General features: G+C 37.4%; 1 protein-coding gene across 15 annotated transcripts in view; it reads right to left on the bottom strand.

Annotated features, from left to right (window-relative positions):
* Positions 1 to 15,118, bottom strand: part of LOC117416938 (disabled homolog 1-like) — a 177,284-nt gene that overhangs the window by 74,153 nt on the left and 88,013 nt on the right. For 13 of the 15 annotated variants that reach the window (XM_059035133.1, XM_059035136.1, XM_059035135.1 and 10 more), the window contains exon 1: positions 4,877 to 5,121. The exons of the other annotated variants lie outside the window; for them this stretch is intronic. The gene's annotated coding sequence lies outside the window, so the exon portion shown is untranslated. Of the gene's footprint in view, positions 1 to 4,876; positions 5,122 to 15,118 lie in introns of those variants that run through there. 15 annotated transcript variants of the gene reach the window in all.

Genomic DNA, 15,118 nt, shown 5'->3' on the forward strand with positions numbered 1-15,118 from the left:
TGAGTTTTTCCTAAGCTCAAGTGTGTCCTATTCATTAGTACTAACCAGCCTGAGAAAATGCTGTGAAGAATGAGCACGCTGAATTGAATGTAATGTGCTAATTCTCAGCAAATACTGATCTCAGACAGTTCATAAATCTGTACATCATGCTGTACTTAATTGTGTACATTTTGTTGCATGATATAACCCCAACTCTAACCCTGTTCTGATACTATTGTGTACTTACATATATCATGCAAAAAAATGTACCCGTTAAGTGCACTGCAACTATGCATAATAACATTGTCATTATGTGTAAGTAAGTACACATGTATTTACTAATATAACTGCTATGTAAATACACAGTAATTAGAGACACGTAATGTAGCAAACGATGGCTCAGATTTAATTACATTCCTAACAGGATAATCCACATTCCATATCCACAATGAGACATTTTATAAGAGAGATAACACTCTGGAAGGCGTGAGCTATATTGATACAATCCTCTTTACAGGTGGTTGAAACAGCACAACCAGCGCCTTCGTGTGTGTTACTGCACACTTAATGGGTGCTAAGACTGGGGTTCCACTTCAGTGCTCTAAAGCCAGTACCATAATGATTATGACTCAACTGGTCCAACTTCCAAAGTGAAAGCAGGGACTGCTTGCGTTGATGTGTTAGTCTCCAGTATTTGCGACAGTCGATACAGTGTATAAAATATTCTGCTGTTACTATAAAAAAAAAACAAAAAAAAAAACGCATGTTAAGAGCTGTTGTGTGAAAATAAAAACCAGTTAATGAGTGTTCAAAGCTGTGAGAAATACAATCAAACAATGTGAATTTCCTGTGGGAGTTTTATTTTGCATAAGTTTCCATACACTTTACTCCAGAGCTTGTCTGAATTTTAAACAAGCATTAAAACAAGAATACAAGGTCTTCAACACTAGCAAAGAATTAAATTAATGCAAAATAAAAGAAAAGCATAATCTGTATGCCAGAGCACAGCCTATTCAATATTTGGCTGTTATTTTACATTTCTTTTTTTAAGTAAAAAGAGCCTTACTCTTTTATAATAAGCCACAGAGCACAGAATATACCATTCCTGGTTTTCATGTGCTTGACGTGTTCTCAAATCAAATCTTTTTCCAATATGAAATATTGGATATTCTCGAAAACAACGTAGACCTAGAGTTTATCCACTCCCCTGTGAACGTGTTAGTTATGTTAGAAATCTGTTAAATAATATATGGTCTATAATGTCAGGAAAATGATAACATACTGTATGGTGGTGTAAATCCCTCAAGAAATACTTCCCACAATATCAAAAGTTATATGTTTTCTAGTCTGCATAGATTATCTCATGTTGGGGGATGTTCACACTACAACAAGGAAAATACTACCGAAATCTAGATAGATAGATAAAATATACCTATAACTGATATTGACCTGAAACAGGACATGTCCTATTGGGTTTACAGTAAGTCTCTCTAATTACTCATATATTTACATAGTAGTTACTTAGTAAATATATGAGTAATTACACATAATTACAATGTTATTATGCACACACACACTCCTTTCTGTTGTGTAATTTTTGCTTGTTATTTCATTCATGATCTATTCAAATCTCTTTCATGAGCACTGAAAGAATGATCTGCTTAGGTTAGCTTAGGTTATGCAAATCATGCAATCACTATCCAGTATCATTAAAAACAAAGACAGCAATATAAACACAAGAGCACTCATTCCAAACAGAAACTGTGCTGCATGAATTTATTTATTTATTGCTGGAGAATTATACTTGGTATGAATATAAAATATCAGAGTTATTATAAGCAATGTAATATTCTTCTTGTTTAAAGCTTGAAGCACCCATGTGATCTCAATAGAGCTCTATGAATCTTGTATAACCTCTAAGTACATCAGGTACACCTGAGTGTAACCAGTAACCCCTGCAACATTAACCCCCCTGTAACCATTGACCAGTACCCCCTGCAACACTCTGCCCCTGGTGGATGTAAGAAAAGCCACATTAACCACCCAAGATCATGCCTAATTTCATTAAGGCAATGGGCAGTGCAGACAGGATGATGTTAAGCAGCAGATATAATTGCACATAGTCTCACAAGATGAAAAGTAATGCAGGGAAAAAAGGAAACTAATGGATTAATTACATTTACACAAGTACAAGCACATTGTAACTATACATAATAACAATGTAATATGTGTAAGTACACATGTATGTACTATATAACTACTATCCATATACACAGTAATTAGAGGCTCTTTAAGTAAAGTGTTACCAAATTTAGTATGACCAAATCATTATTTAGTAATAACCCTTTTTGTAATTACATATTATTCATATGTAATTATTTTTGGTAGTATTGAATGCACCTCAAACTGGGATATTAAACTTAAGTAAAGGGGAATTTTCAACACTGCTTATTAAGGGGGAATGGAAAATCCAGCCCACTTGCTCTCACATTTCATGAACACCAATAAATAAATAAAATCATAAGCCATCCTTATTTCATCAGGCTTCTCTGTCATTATGAGGGCCCCACCTGGACTGTAGTCAGTGGGTCCCTGTGTGGGCTGGTTTTAGCATCCCTGATTGATGTCTTTTGACCTAAATTTGCCATTGTGGTATTTAGGACATCACCAATGTATATATACATTGTTTGCCATTGCCACAGCTTACTGCAGCGTTGCTGTTTTGTATTCATATTGGATGGGAATTAAATGGCCATGAACAGACTGTGATTTTTTTAAGCAGATTAGATTACAGATTAATAGTACATGATTTTATCAGCACAGTAGTCCCATTTTGAAATAACATTTTGTTAAGCAGCACAGTAGAGCAGCACGATGAAGAGCATGGCATTCTGAATGGAAATGAACATTCATCAGAAAGAGGGCTGCAGAGCGCATGGCTTGTAATGAGTGCGCATATCTAATCGTGTTGGGATGAACACAAAGTAGGCATTTTGATTCCTGTAAATTAAACACATAATAATGAAATCATTATAAAATGGATTGGACTTAAAATGGATTGCCTCCGCAGTCTATGTCCTTATGTGTGTGTTTCAATCTAGTTATTTACATTTTTCTCCCTAAAATTTTAAATTTAAGACATTGCCGTGTTAATATAAAACCAATAAACCATGGTCCTATATGCTTTTATCTCCAGGTTCAATGCAATCATTCACTATCAAATATTTATTTTAATATGTGCTCATAAATGACAGCACACACATACACACACACACACACACACACACACTCAAGTGACTAGGAGATCTTGGAACTCTCTCTCAATGCATATGAGCAGAGAATAAAAGTTCACACATGTCTGGAGATACATGAGTTCATTCTAATTCTAGAATATTGATCCCAGAGCTGCTCTCAAAATGAACCTGCATCAGTTTTCTTAAAGCAAGTGAAGATTTGGAATTCCCACTCGTCAGTGCCTCTTGTGCTTTCCCCTGGTGCTACATTATACAAATTAGGGGAAGGGAATCACAATGAATAAGTAAGTGCATGAAAGGGCAAAACAATGTATTCTTTGTGCTTTCCACACAATGCTTGCTGTTTCTATGGAAACGTATTGTTACACACAGGTCTCAAATAAGCTGCAGCAAATGGCCTTTTTTACTCAGTTCAAACTGAAATCGTGAAATCGTCAGTGCATTGATTAAATGTGTTAGACATGCACTGGAGATAGAGAGAAAGAGAGAAGTTGCACAAACAAAACGCAGTTTTATATTTTAACACAAGAGACAGTCAAACATATAAAGCCTGTGATCATGTAGGGAATTCATCTGAATAATAAAAAAAATATGTTTTTGCTTTTCATTTTACTTTAGTGCTACTGGTGATATGGAAAGCATGCATTTCTAGACTCTATTAAAAATAAATATTTTGATCATATAGTGTAGCAAAGAGCAGCATCTCCAGCAAAGCGTGTTCTCAAGTTGTACGAATGGTATGTGGAGAGACGTGCTGCAATAGAATGGGGGATGAGGTCATCCCCAGTCCAGATTTGTGAATCGCGCTTTCACAAGCCCTGTTGGGTGTAAAGACAACTGCCTCTTCTCTTACTACACCAATTACCAGATCCATAAACAGCATTAAGACCTTCACAAAGGTTCTCTTCATTAATGACCCCCCCCCTCGGCACGGTGGTTTTATTCCGAAGAATCTGATTGATAACTAATCATCTTTTATATAACCTCTCTTCCTGTCCTCTAGCTCACAGTCACAGAGTCAAGGTTTTCAATAATAAATATATTTTTAAAATATTTATTAAAATGAAACAGAAGATTCTAATTCCCATCTTGAATCTAAATCAAAGCTACAGTACGGTTAAATGATTCATTGATTTACCAGCCCTTAAGCAAACCAAAAGTACCAGTATGATTATGTCTAAGAGCCATGAGTGCATAAGCACTGCTCAGATTGTTTTATTTCTTAACCATTTTTCACAGTCCTTTTAAAACCAGCTGTATCCAATCGGCCAGCCCTACTACAGTTCATGTTCAGTACCAGTTCTTTTTCTTTAACATACATTTGTATAATAATTGACTGTATACGTTTTGATAATGAACTTTACAGTACTAACAAAGTTTTAATAAAATGTATGAATAAAAAAACAACAATCTGGTGCTGTTATGTACGTATTTGACACTTTGTGTTTAAATGATGCTGGTATCATAATAATTGTAAGCATAGCTTCTGTAAAGCTACAATAGCCAAACAAAAGTTCAACACAAATGCACAGTAACAGTGGCCACAACTACTGCACTTCATTTCAAGCTCAAGGCACAAACAGTTTTGGTCTACAGCCTGAAATCAGGTGCTCTGCATAGTATGAGCTGGCATCGGTACTAACCTTTTCGTTGATGTGTGTTCCCATGCTTCTCATTGTCAAAACTCGATTAGTTCCCACTAATGGTATTTGAAAAGTCCATGCTGTTTCTAAAGCAGAGGTAATCCTGTTTCCCATTTTAGGGACATTGTGAAATCTGGACTACATCCTCCCCATTGCCAAATAATTGTATTAGGATTTGAACGCTCTTTTTTATTCTTCTTTTTCTCTGCTCCAGCTGAAGTTGCCTGGTTACCTCTCTCTCTCTCTCTCTCTCTCTCTCTCTCTCTCTCTCTCTCTCTCTCTCTCTCTCTCCATCCACTGATTCATTGGCCAATCAGGAGCAGCACTCGCAATTAACTCTTTCCTGCCTCACTGTCCTGATTCACAGGGAAACGAGGAGAGCAGGCAGGGAAAAGAGATTCTCTGCACATGATGGATATATGAAGGGGGGCAGGGGGCATAAGATAAATGGCTATATGGATGGAGAGAGTGAGAGAGGGGGAGTGAAAGAGTGAGTAGGACAGAGATGTAAGACAAATAGATATATAGATGGATGGAGAGATGGCTAATGGCTAATGGCTAATGAAAAAAACAGACATACGGGCAGACAAATAGTTTGATAGGTAGATAGATAGTAATGTAGGTGGTTGTCAATAGCTAGAGAGACAGCCAAACTGTTAATGTTACAATGTATGGTAACCAACATACAAACATATGATCTGCACCCCCACCCCACGCCTCACTGCACCCCACACCACCACTCAAACCCATTTCTTTAGCTAGCTTATTATTTTAACCCCAGTTAATACCTCTTCATGCTATTTATTGATTTCAATTATGATTGCAACACACAAAAGCCCTTGTCAGTTTTTATCATTGTCAGGAATGAGTAATGACCCCCTCCTCCCATTCTCCTGCATGTGTTCTCCTGCCGTCAGAGAATATATGTTCCCCCGAATACTTGTTCCCCCAGGAATGAATATTCATTCACCCTAGGAACGAATATTCAGGAACAAATATTCAGGAATATTGATTCTCCTTCCGAATATTTTGTAACAAAGTCATCTTTCTTTGCATAGAAGTCTATATCCAAACCTTTAATTTTAAGACCACTTTCCCTAACCCTAACCGTGATCATGTACCATTCAGTCCCCTCTGACAGGTCCAGTCTCACCTGCAATAATACATGAGAACAGCCTGCAAACATTACTCACATGCACTGACATCTGAGTATCTTTTACTTATATTTGTAATTACACAGTGCTGACTGTGCTGGCAGTGTGTGTGTGAGAGAGAGAGAGAGACAGAGAGAGAGAGAGAGAGAGAGAGCTTTGCATCTAATTCCTCTCTGAGGATCGAATAGGACAGGAGCTGCTTATATAGTTCTAGTGCCACATCCAGGTAATCACTGCTGGCCAATGAGAAGCCATGAAAGGCGGAGCTTCCTGATTGACAGCACAAGACTATTTTGCCTTTAGCCTTACCTGCTCACCATATCTCAAATTCTTATTCAAATTCTTAGCAATGGGAAAAGCATGTGTGCGCCTCCCCAGTTAGGGACATTAGTGACACCTGATATATTGAAGCTAACCGTTTTGTGTCATGGACTTGGACCCAGGACTCCAGAGTGAAAGGCATTGGTGGCGAGTTAACTTTCTGAATACTGTAATCTTAAATCTATTCAATATTTTAACCGCTTAGTCTGTACAGTTATTTTAATATGTTGTTTAGATTCTCCAATATTACCATACTGTGCTGCGGATTACAAAAGCAGCTGTGTTCATGGCATGCCCAGCAATCCCAACATCTATGCATCTCTACTTGTTTTTCATGTGAGATTATAGCGCTTAGGGAGATTTGGCCAAAAGCTTTAAAAAGATGGGAGGAGCTATATTCAATTTGTCATGTCTTTTTGTTCTTCAACATCATACGAGTCAGCTGCCTATTCTTTTATTAGAATTGATCATGTGGATCTTGCATTCTGCAGCTCTGATTTAAAAGCAAACTGTTCAACATAAGGAAATGGAATGCTTTTTTTCTATTCAGCAGAAATGTAGCATTCTTCACTGTTTGTTTGTCATTTTCTATAACCACACATTAGTGTTTATACACCCCTTATCTGCGGGGTTATCTCGGAGCAAGCCCGAGCAAGGTGGAATTTCTGTAATGAGGCCACAAGAAACAAATTAACGGATTGAGATCCCCTGTAACTTGCCTGTGTAATATCTCAATGGGCTCCAGGAAGACACATGCAAAGGAACTGCGCTGTGTTGCCCTGAGTCACAAAGGCAGATAAAATGAATTTGTCTGACAAAATAAGAAATTGGCTTAATTCCAATAGGATGTACATGTTGTAGCTCTGGATATGGGGATGAATAGTTGAGAAACAGTAAAAGAAGATTACATCAAGCTGTGAAGATGCATTAAGGCAAGTCATACTGAAAAGGTCTGTTTCAATTGGGAAACTTAACTAGTACCTTGTGTGCCTTTGTGTGTGTGGTGTGAGGCTGTTTTAGAAATACATTTCAAATTAATCCAAAATTTAGGCACCCAAACACACAAGAATAAAAGCGATGACCTTATATGATGTGCCAAAAGCCCTGTCTTAAATCCAATTAAATACCCTAAGGGGCTACATGTAAAAGAATGAAATGACCAACCACACATAAGAAAGTGCAGCAGTCCCTCAGAAATGAACTAACAAAGCACGAACTGATATCCCATGTAACTGAACCCAGAAACATTTCTGAAATGGAGTTCTAAATGTCAAAAACAGAGCAGTTGATCCTTAAGAAACTGTTAAATAAAGACAAGGGCGTGCGGACGGCTTTCATCATACTTAATAATCAAACAGCTTTTAAAAAGTTAAAAGTAATTTACTTAAAAAGCAACAACTACAAAAAAACATTATTTATTTATTTTACACCCCACACCAACACACACACACACACACACACAGGGCTGCATTAACCTTTTGTGAGCCTGGCGCCAAACAGATTTGTAGGCCCCCATTTGTGGAACCATTGTAAAAGACAGGAGATCGACACAGAAGTTGCCTTTGACACATCATGTTTTTGAGCGCCGCTTAAATATTTTTATATAATTTTCTTAGTCACTAGTTCTTCCTCTATGCTTACTCTCCAGCTCTGCATCTCTCCCGCGCCTCCAACAGTGTGTGCACAGACAATATACACTGGTGTACTACGCTCACAACACTCGCAAAAAAAACACTCCCTTGATTAAAAAATATGCAACTGCAAAATATGAAGTGTGTATACATCTGGGATACTACTGGGTTGTATTAAACATTTAAATTGAATTACAATTTTAAAAAAAAAACAACATTACAATACAATACCATATTAAAAAAAAAAAAACATGGCACAGCGGTACTGCACAAGACTCTAAACTCCATCACCCATACATGTAATCCAGCCGGGACCAATCAATCAAAGTCTTTATTTATTTAGATGAGTCAATTGAGAACCAATTCTCATTCACAATGACGAGCTGGCAAGAGGCTCACACCACCACAGCAAACAACATCAAACACAAGAAATAAGGAGTAAAAAAAAAAAACATAATCAATCATAAAACATGAAACATAAAACTCAGCAACAACTTAGCAGGCACAGTTGTCAGGCAACAAAGAATTGAGCAACCCCAGATATAAACCGTTCTAATTGTAACATTTGTTGAACCTCATTCCAGTCATTGGCTGCTGCAAACTGAAATGAGTGACGATACCCTGCATGGGAACAACCAGTATAATACAATTACTGGATCTTCAGTACAATGAAGAAGAGAGCTCCAGTAAGCTATGCAAGTAAGCAGGTGTTTTCCCAGTGAAGGTTCAGTAGATACCACGGTACTGGAAGCCTTTTATAATAATTCAAAGATCGAAGCTCAGCATTGTAAGATGTAAAGTGTAGTGCCGGATGATTAAATGTGTTTGGCCCAGGATCTCACCTTCTGGACCAAAAGGAGCTGCCATCGTTTGAGGTGCGACCTCCAACGTTGGTCGGAGGTCACCAAGGCCGGGTGATGTAGGACCACCAGCCATCAGAAGGGAGATATAGTTGCAAAAGAGGCGGTGGGGAGGTGGAGGAGAAAGTAATTGATAAGATATTAATATTACTCCAAAACTGATTTAAAACTAGCAACATGTCTTAACAAACATACTCAGCATAGATGGAATATAAGCACAGCACTGCAATGGCAGTCTAATGAGGTACACAGATAAGAACCCTATTACATATGCATTAACATGTAACTGAACTGCAGCAAATTGGTAATTGCATATAAATCTAATACTTATCTATGCCACTCAAAAAAAAAGTGTACCCGTAAACAAACTTAGGAAAAGCACAGGACATTCAGAATGCTACAGACAGCTGTACTGTAATTATCAATGCACTGTGGTGCTTTTCCTAAAGTGCAGCCTTATTGTTCTAGTTAAACTGATCTAATGTCTCCTTGTTTGTTTGTGTGATATCAACATTTGGATGCAACAGAGTTTTCTTAAATTAAATTGTGACAAAACAGAAATTATTTTAATCAGCTCCCAGTCCCTGGTTCACAGAATTGGTAAATTTAATTTGGATATTGATAATATAAATGTATCTGCTTCCACTGTAGTATGTAACCCGGGCGTTATCTTTGATTCCACTCTGACCATATTAAAAATGTCACTTGGGTGTCCTTCTTCCATCTGCATAATATTGCATGGATAAGGCCCCTTTTATCTCACTCTGATGCTGAAAAATGGATTCACGCTTTTATTACTACAAGGCTTGATTATTGTAATGCGCATCTATCTGGAGTCTGCATGAGAGTTTTAAACAAATTGCAATATGTGCAGAATTCTGCCGCTCGTGTTTGAACCCATACTGCATCTCGGGAACATATTACACCTGTGCTTTTTAAATGACATTGCCTCCAAATATGATACAGGGTGGACTTTAAGATCATGCTCCTCATATGCAAGTCGCTCCATGGCACTGCACCAGGATATCTGCATGACTTGCTTCATGTCTACTCTCCTGTTCGTACTCTCCCGTCTTCCAACTCTGGTTATCTTCCACTTTAAAATGTAGCATGCTAAGCTTCGGTCCATGGGAGACAGAGCCTTCAGCAGTGCTGCTCCACATCTCTGGAATGCACTGCCCAGCTTTATAAGAGACTCAGAGACTGTTGAGATTTTTGAAACCCATCTCAAAACAAATCTTTTTAAACTGGCCTTCAAGGATCTGTGTTAATGCTGTTCCTTATTTTGTTGAATGTATTTTTATCACTGTATTTTATCTTGCCCTTTCGTCTTGTGTCTTGTCCTGTCTCAGCTATGTTAAATGCTTTGGGTTTGGAAAGGCGCTCTGTAAATTAAATGTATTATTTTTATTATTATTCCTCCACTGAATGTCCTCTCCAAGTCTGTGAATAAAGGACTGGAGTTATGCCACCCTGTATGAGAATGCTTTGTTATGAATTTTTAATGGTGGTGAATTAAAAGATAGAAGCTGCTTCCCTAACCACGATGCAATAGCCGTGATTATAAAGTACAAATTAACCAACTCCCTTTTTCATCAAATTAATATAATTGAGTTTTGTATTATTTACAGCTGCACCAAGAGTAGAAAAAAAATATCTGAATTGGGAACTTGAATATGAAGTGAAACAAAGAATTGGTAGTGTTGGATTTTAGCAAAACCAAGCACTGTTGGTATAGTAGATAAGAAAGAAAAGGTAACATTTTACATTTGATGTGTATGTGATTTTATCTAAGTTTAAAGTGAGTTCCCTGCCAGAACTACCACTTTGCTTAATTAATTTAAGCTTGTGCGATCTCTTGATAACTGAATAAAAATCCAACACATCCCAGATTCTGAAAAAAAATGTTCACACCAAATTATATTTTTTAAGACTACAATCAAGCCTCCTAAATCAAATTATTTGTAGTTTGGCCACTTTATTGGGCTTATTGTTCCTTTTGACAATCCAAAGTAAAGAGCCTTTAGAAGCTGACTCTATGCTGTGCTATTGTTCCCATGGTCATTAACAGTCATGATTGATGTTTCTAAGCAAAAAACTAAATATGTTGCGAAGTTAGATTCTCCGTCTTATGAACTGCTTTTGTGAAAATATTAACCATGTCATCCAAATGATGACAACTGTGTCGACAGCACCAATATGAGCATCTGTTGCCACCATGAGAGTAAATGGGGCAAAGTTGTTGACAATAGCAAACTGTGTCTATCTGTTTGCAGTGTTACACATTAGCATGTTGATTCAAGAGCATTTTATTGTTCCAATTGTTCCAACTCAGTGCCCAGGGGAGCCTTTTTCAGTTTGTGACAACAATCGCAGAATTATTCAAGCAAGACAAGGGATTTCGGAAAATAATTACTCTTGCATGAAAATAATAATTCATTGATAGTCTGATACAACAAGTAGCTGTACTCCTAAATCACCATAAAAGAATGTAATGAGGGATGCAGCTAGAACCAGAGCAGCCACAATAACAGTCTGTAGTCCTCAGATACAGACTGAACCTACACCCGCCAAACCCAAGCATTTCTATGCTGCTCAAAATGCCAGAAGTCAGAATAACAATTCCTCTGTCCAATACGGTTCAATTGTACAGCTATAGTTTTACGCAATTGTTTAGTCAACAGATGCTGTGAATAAATTGGAAAATGCCACATTATTGAAGCCCCAATTCCTTTCAAAGGTGCTCCAGATGCACCTAACACCCAGTTCATAATGGCAGCTGAAATTGCAAGCTAGCAATGCTTTATTTATTTAATTTATACTCTTTTGTGAGCTGCCAGTAATCCACACTATTTCACTTTTACGTCTCTATCAATAGTACACAATAAAAAAAAAACACCTTAATCTATACCAGGGCTCCCTTGTTTCATGTGTTTTTGGCCAAGCGAGTGTAATGACCTTCATTACTAAGGGCTTTGTGCTTGAGCTATGGAGGGACGAGTTATTGCATCTGCTCGATTCCACTTGGCCTGTTCCAGCAAGTAAAAGTCCCAGAGATCATCTAAACCTCATTAAAAACACCTGTGAACAATTCATTATTATAATTTAACTGTCGGGGATGGGTATGGATGATCATAATGTGGGCCACAGAACAGCTTCCCTGCTGGGCTCCCTTTTATCCATCAAGCAAATGTTGCAACAGACTAGATTGTTGGAGAATGTGTTTATACTGGGGGGGGGAGGCTGCACTGTACACCGCCAGGAGATACAAAAGACAATTTGGGATCTTTTTGGCAGAAGGAGTAGACGTTCCTTTGAGATCATCAATACGTGTATAGTCTTAAGGGCTCTCTTTCACAAAATAAACAAGATAAATAACCTGCAGAATCTATAAAAACAGGGACAGCTCTGCAGTGTGAAAATGATGGAGGTATTTTTCTGAACTGTCTCTGTTGTGGCATTCCGGTTAGTGATTAACGCATTTTCAGATATGAAAGTTCTTATTTTACCTGGGATTACACTACACCGTATTTAGACCCTTTATTATTATTATTATTATTATTATTATTATTATTATTATTATTGTTTTTTTATGTTCAATTTCTTGGGTGAAAATCGGTGCAACTAATTCATAATGTTAAAGAATGATTATTTACAGAAATGTTTCCACTGAATGTAAATCTGTTATCTTGGTCATTTCATATGCTTCAGTATGACAAATTACAGGTGAAAAGAGGTACAAATGTTTATTTATATACAGCAGTGTGTATAAGACATAAGGGTGCAACGATCAACCCCGCCTCCCCAGGGCTATTGATGCCTTATTCATATCCCTTAATTCAATAAAAAAAGAAACAGAACAGCAACTGAGCAGGCGGGCGGTATTAAGATCTGCCGCTATTTAGATCATTGAAATTTACATTATCTTTGTGCAGGACAGTCCTTTGAGCTTGCATGCTACATTTTAAAGGGAACTCATTCCCATGCTATCCTTACTCTGCTTCAAAACATCATGTATGAAGACCTAGCGCTAACAAAGGCAAACCCTTTTCAGTCTCTACATATGTGTTGTAATCCCTGGAGCCAAACTGTGTCCTGGATGTTCACATGCATGTAACTGTCTGATTGTGGGTTTCAATATGTCTTTCTTTCACTGTGACACTTGTAAATGACTTGATTGATCTCAATGCCACTCTCTTGGGAAATGTGAAAGGACTGAGTATCTAAGAGGTTTAAATACAGGCCCCAGGAGGATTGAAGCCTCCTGCCCCACAGCCCCACATCATATCCCCACAGGAGTACTGAGCTGATTGCACACAATCATTGCATTCTTATGATCTGCTGATTATTTATTTACTTATTTATTTTTTTAAGAGATTATTACATGTCTGTAATGAGCAATAATGCTGCCATGCTGTTTCTGGGTAAAATTAAATGAATTCTTATCTCATATACAGGCCGACAGCTCTGATCACTTTGTTTAGCCTGATAGCCCTTGCTGTTTCTGCTGGTAAAGTCCTGGCAAATATGTATTTTGATAAGATGTTTTTTTTTTTTTTTTTTTTTTTTTTTTTTTTATTATCATTTTTGTAAAAACGTTTTGGTGCTGCCAGAAACTACTGACATGAGATTGTGTTTGAGTGTTTCTGACCCAGTGTTACTGGCCAGATTTTGGGCTTTGGCAGGAGAGGATTTTGTATTAACTGTATAATACAGTAATACAAACAAGAGAAAGGTTTCCATTGGTGTAGAGTATACGTTGAAGAATTTGATGCTATGAATGAAAAAAGGTATTCAATAATCATGTTAGATTAGCCATCAACATTTAGCAGTTTTTTATTATGTGCTATGCATGCCATTATTGCATGAAAAGCTTATGATGTATTTAAAAAGAAAGAGTTTCAAAAAATGTTTTAATAAGATTTCAAAACATGCACACACACACACGCATACACACACACGCACGCATGCACGCATGCACGCACGCGCGCACGCACGCACGCGCGCACACACACACACACATACACGTACTGATTTTGCTTACAGTCCTCAGCAGACACAGTTGATTTGATTCCCCCCACCCCACCTCTCATCTTGTTTTATGGCTTCTGTGATAATTGATTAAATGCATTATGTTGATGAAGCAATTCAACATGTTGAGGAAGCACTTTGTGTTAAGAAAATGAAGTGAAGTCACAAAAGAGGTTTTCTGTCTCCTGTCAAGCCCTTTCTTCCATTGTCCTGTGCTCGATAATTAGAACAAAAATCACTAGTGTTAATCATACCCTAGACATCATTCGGTATTTCATAGAATTTAAAAAAAATATTTTCCAAATGGATATTAAAATGTGGACTAAGTGTATGATTTTTTTCCCATTTGTATATTAAAATGAAAAGCTTGTTAAATATGAACTCTGGAACCTTTCTGAAAACATTGGTTACACTGTATGATGGAATAGGTATCTTTGGGGGATCACGGTTAGCTGCCCCTTAGCTGCCCCACGGTTACCCGAGGTGTGAATACGGGTGCAAAGAGCAGTGTAAACCAACTAAGGCACTGTCTGTCTGTTGCCCTGCTCCTGTGCAACAGACAGACAATCTTACCTGGGTAACACTTCACATCAAACGTCTCTAATTACTGTGTATTTACATAGTAGTTACTTAAATACATGTGTACTTATAATGTTATTATGCATAGCTACACTGCACTTAATGAGAGAGAGAGAGAGAGAGAGAGAGAGAGAGAGAGAGAGAGAGAGAGAGAGAGAGAGAGAGAGAGAGAGACTATTTGTCACTACGACAGTAAAAATGTCAGCGCCCTGGATGACATTCAAATATTTTTTAAAACATTCAATGCGGAAGTGAAATGCCATTGATTGGTACTCAACTGGAAATGCAAGGGCGGCAGCTTTTTATTTTTAAATCAGCACTTTATGAATGGATTTATTGGATACCTGCTGATAAATTCGTCTTAAGGAAAATAAAGCGTTTAAGTAACGAGTATCCTGTACACCCCTAATATATATATATATATATATATATATATATATATATATATATATATATATATATATATATATATATATAGTCATTATGGACTGGAGAGGAGGGCTATAGTGGAAAATTATTGCCCCGAGGGAATGCTGTTGTTAGTGACAGGGGGCTATAATGCCCAAAGCCGCAGACTGGAGGTAACAATAGTCTTCCCGAGGGGCATTCCATTTTCCACTATGAGCTGAGTCTGCAGTCCATATTTAATATATGAGTCAGTCAAAA

This window comes from Acipenser ruthenus, chromosome 12 (assembly GCF_902713425.1).
Source record: "Acipenser ruthenus chromosome 12, fAciRut3.2 maternal haplotype, whole genome shotgun sequence".
Taxonomy (NCBI): domain Eukaryota; kingdom Metazoa; phylum Chordata; class Actinopteri; order Acipenseriformes; family Acipenseridae; genus Acipenser; species Acipenser ruthenus.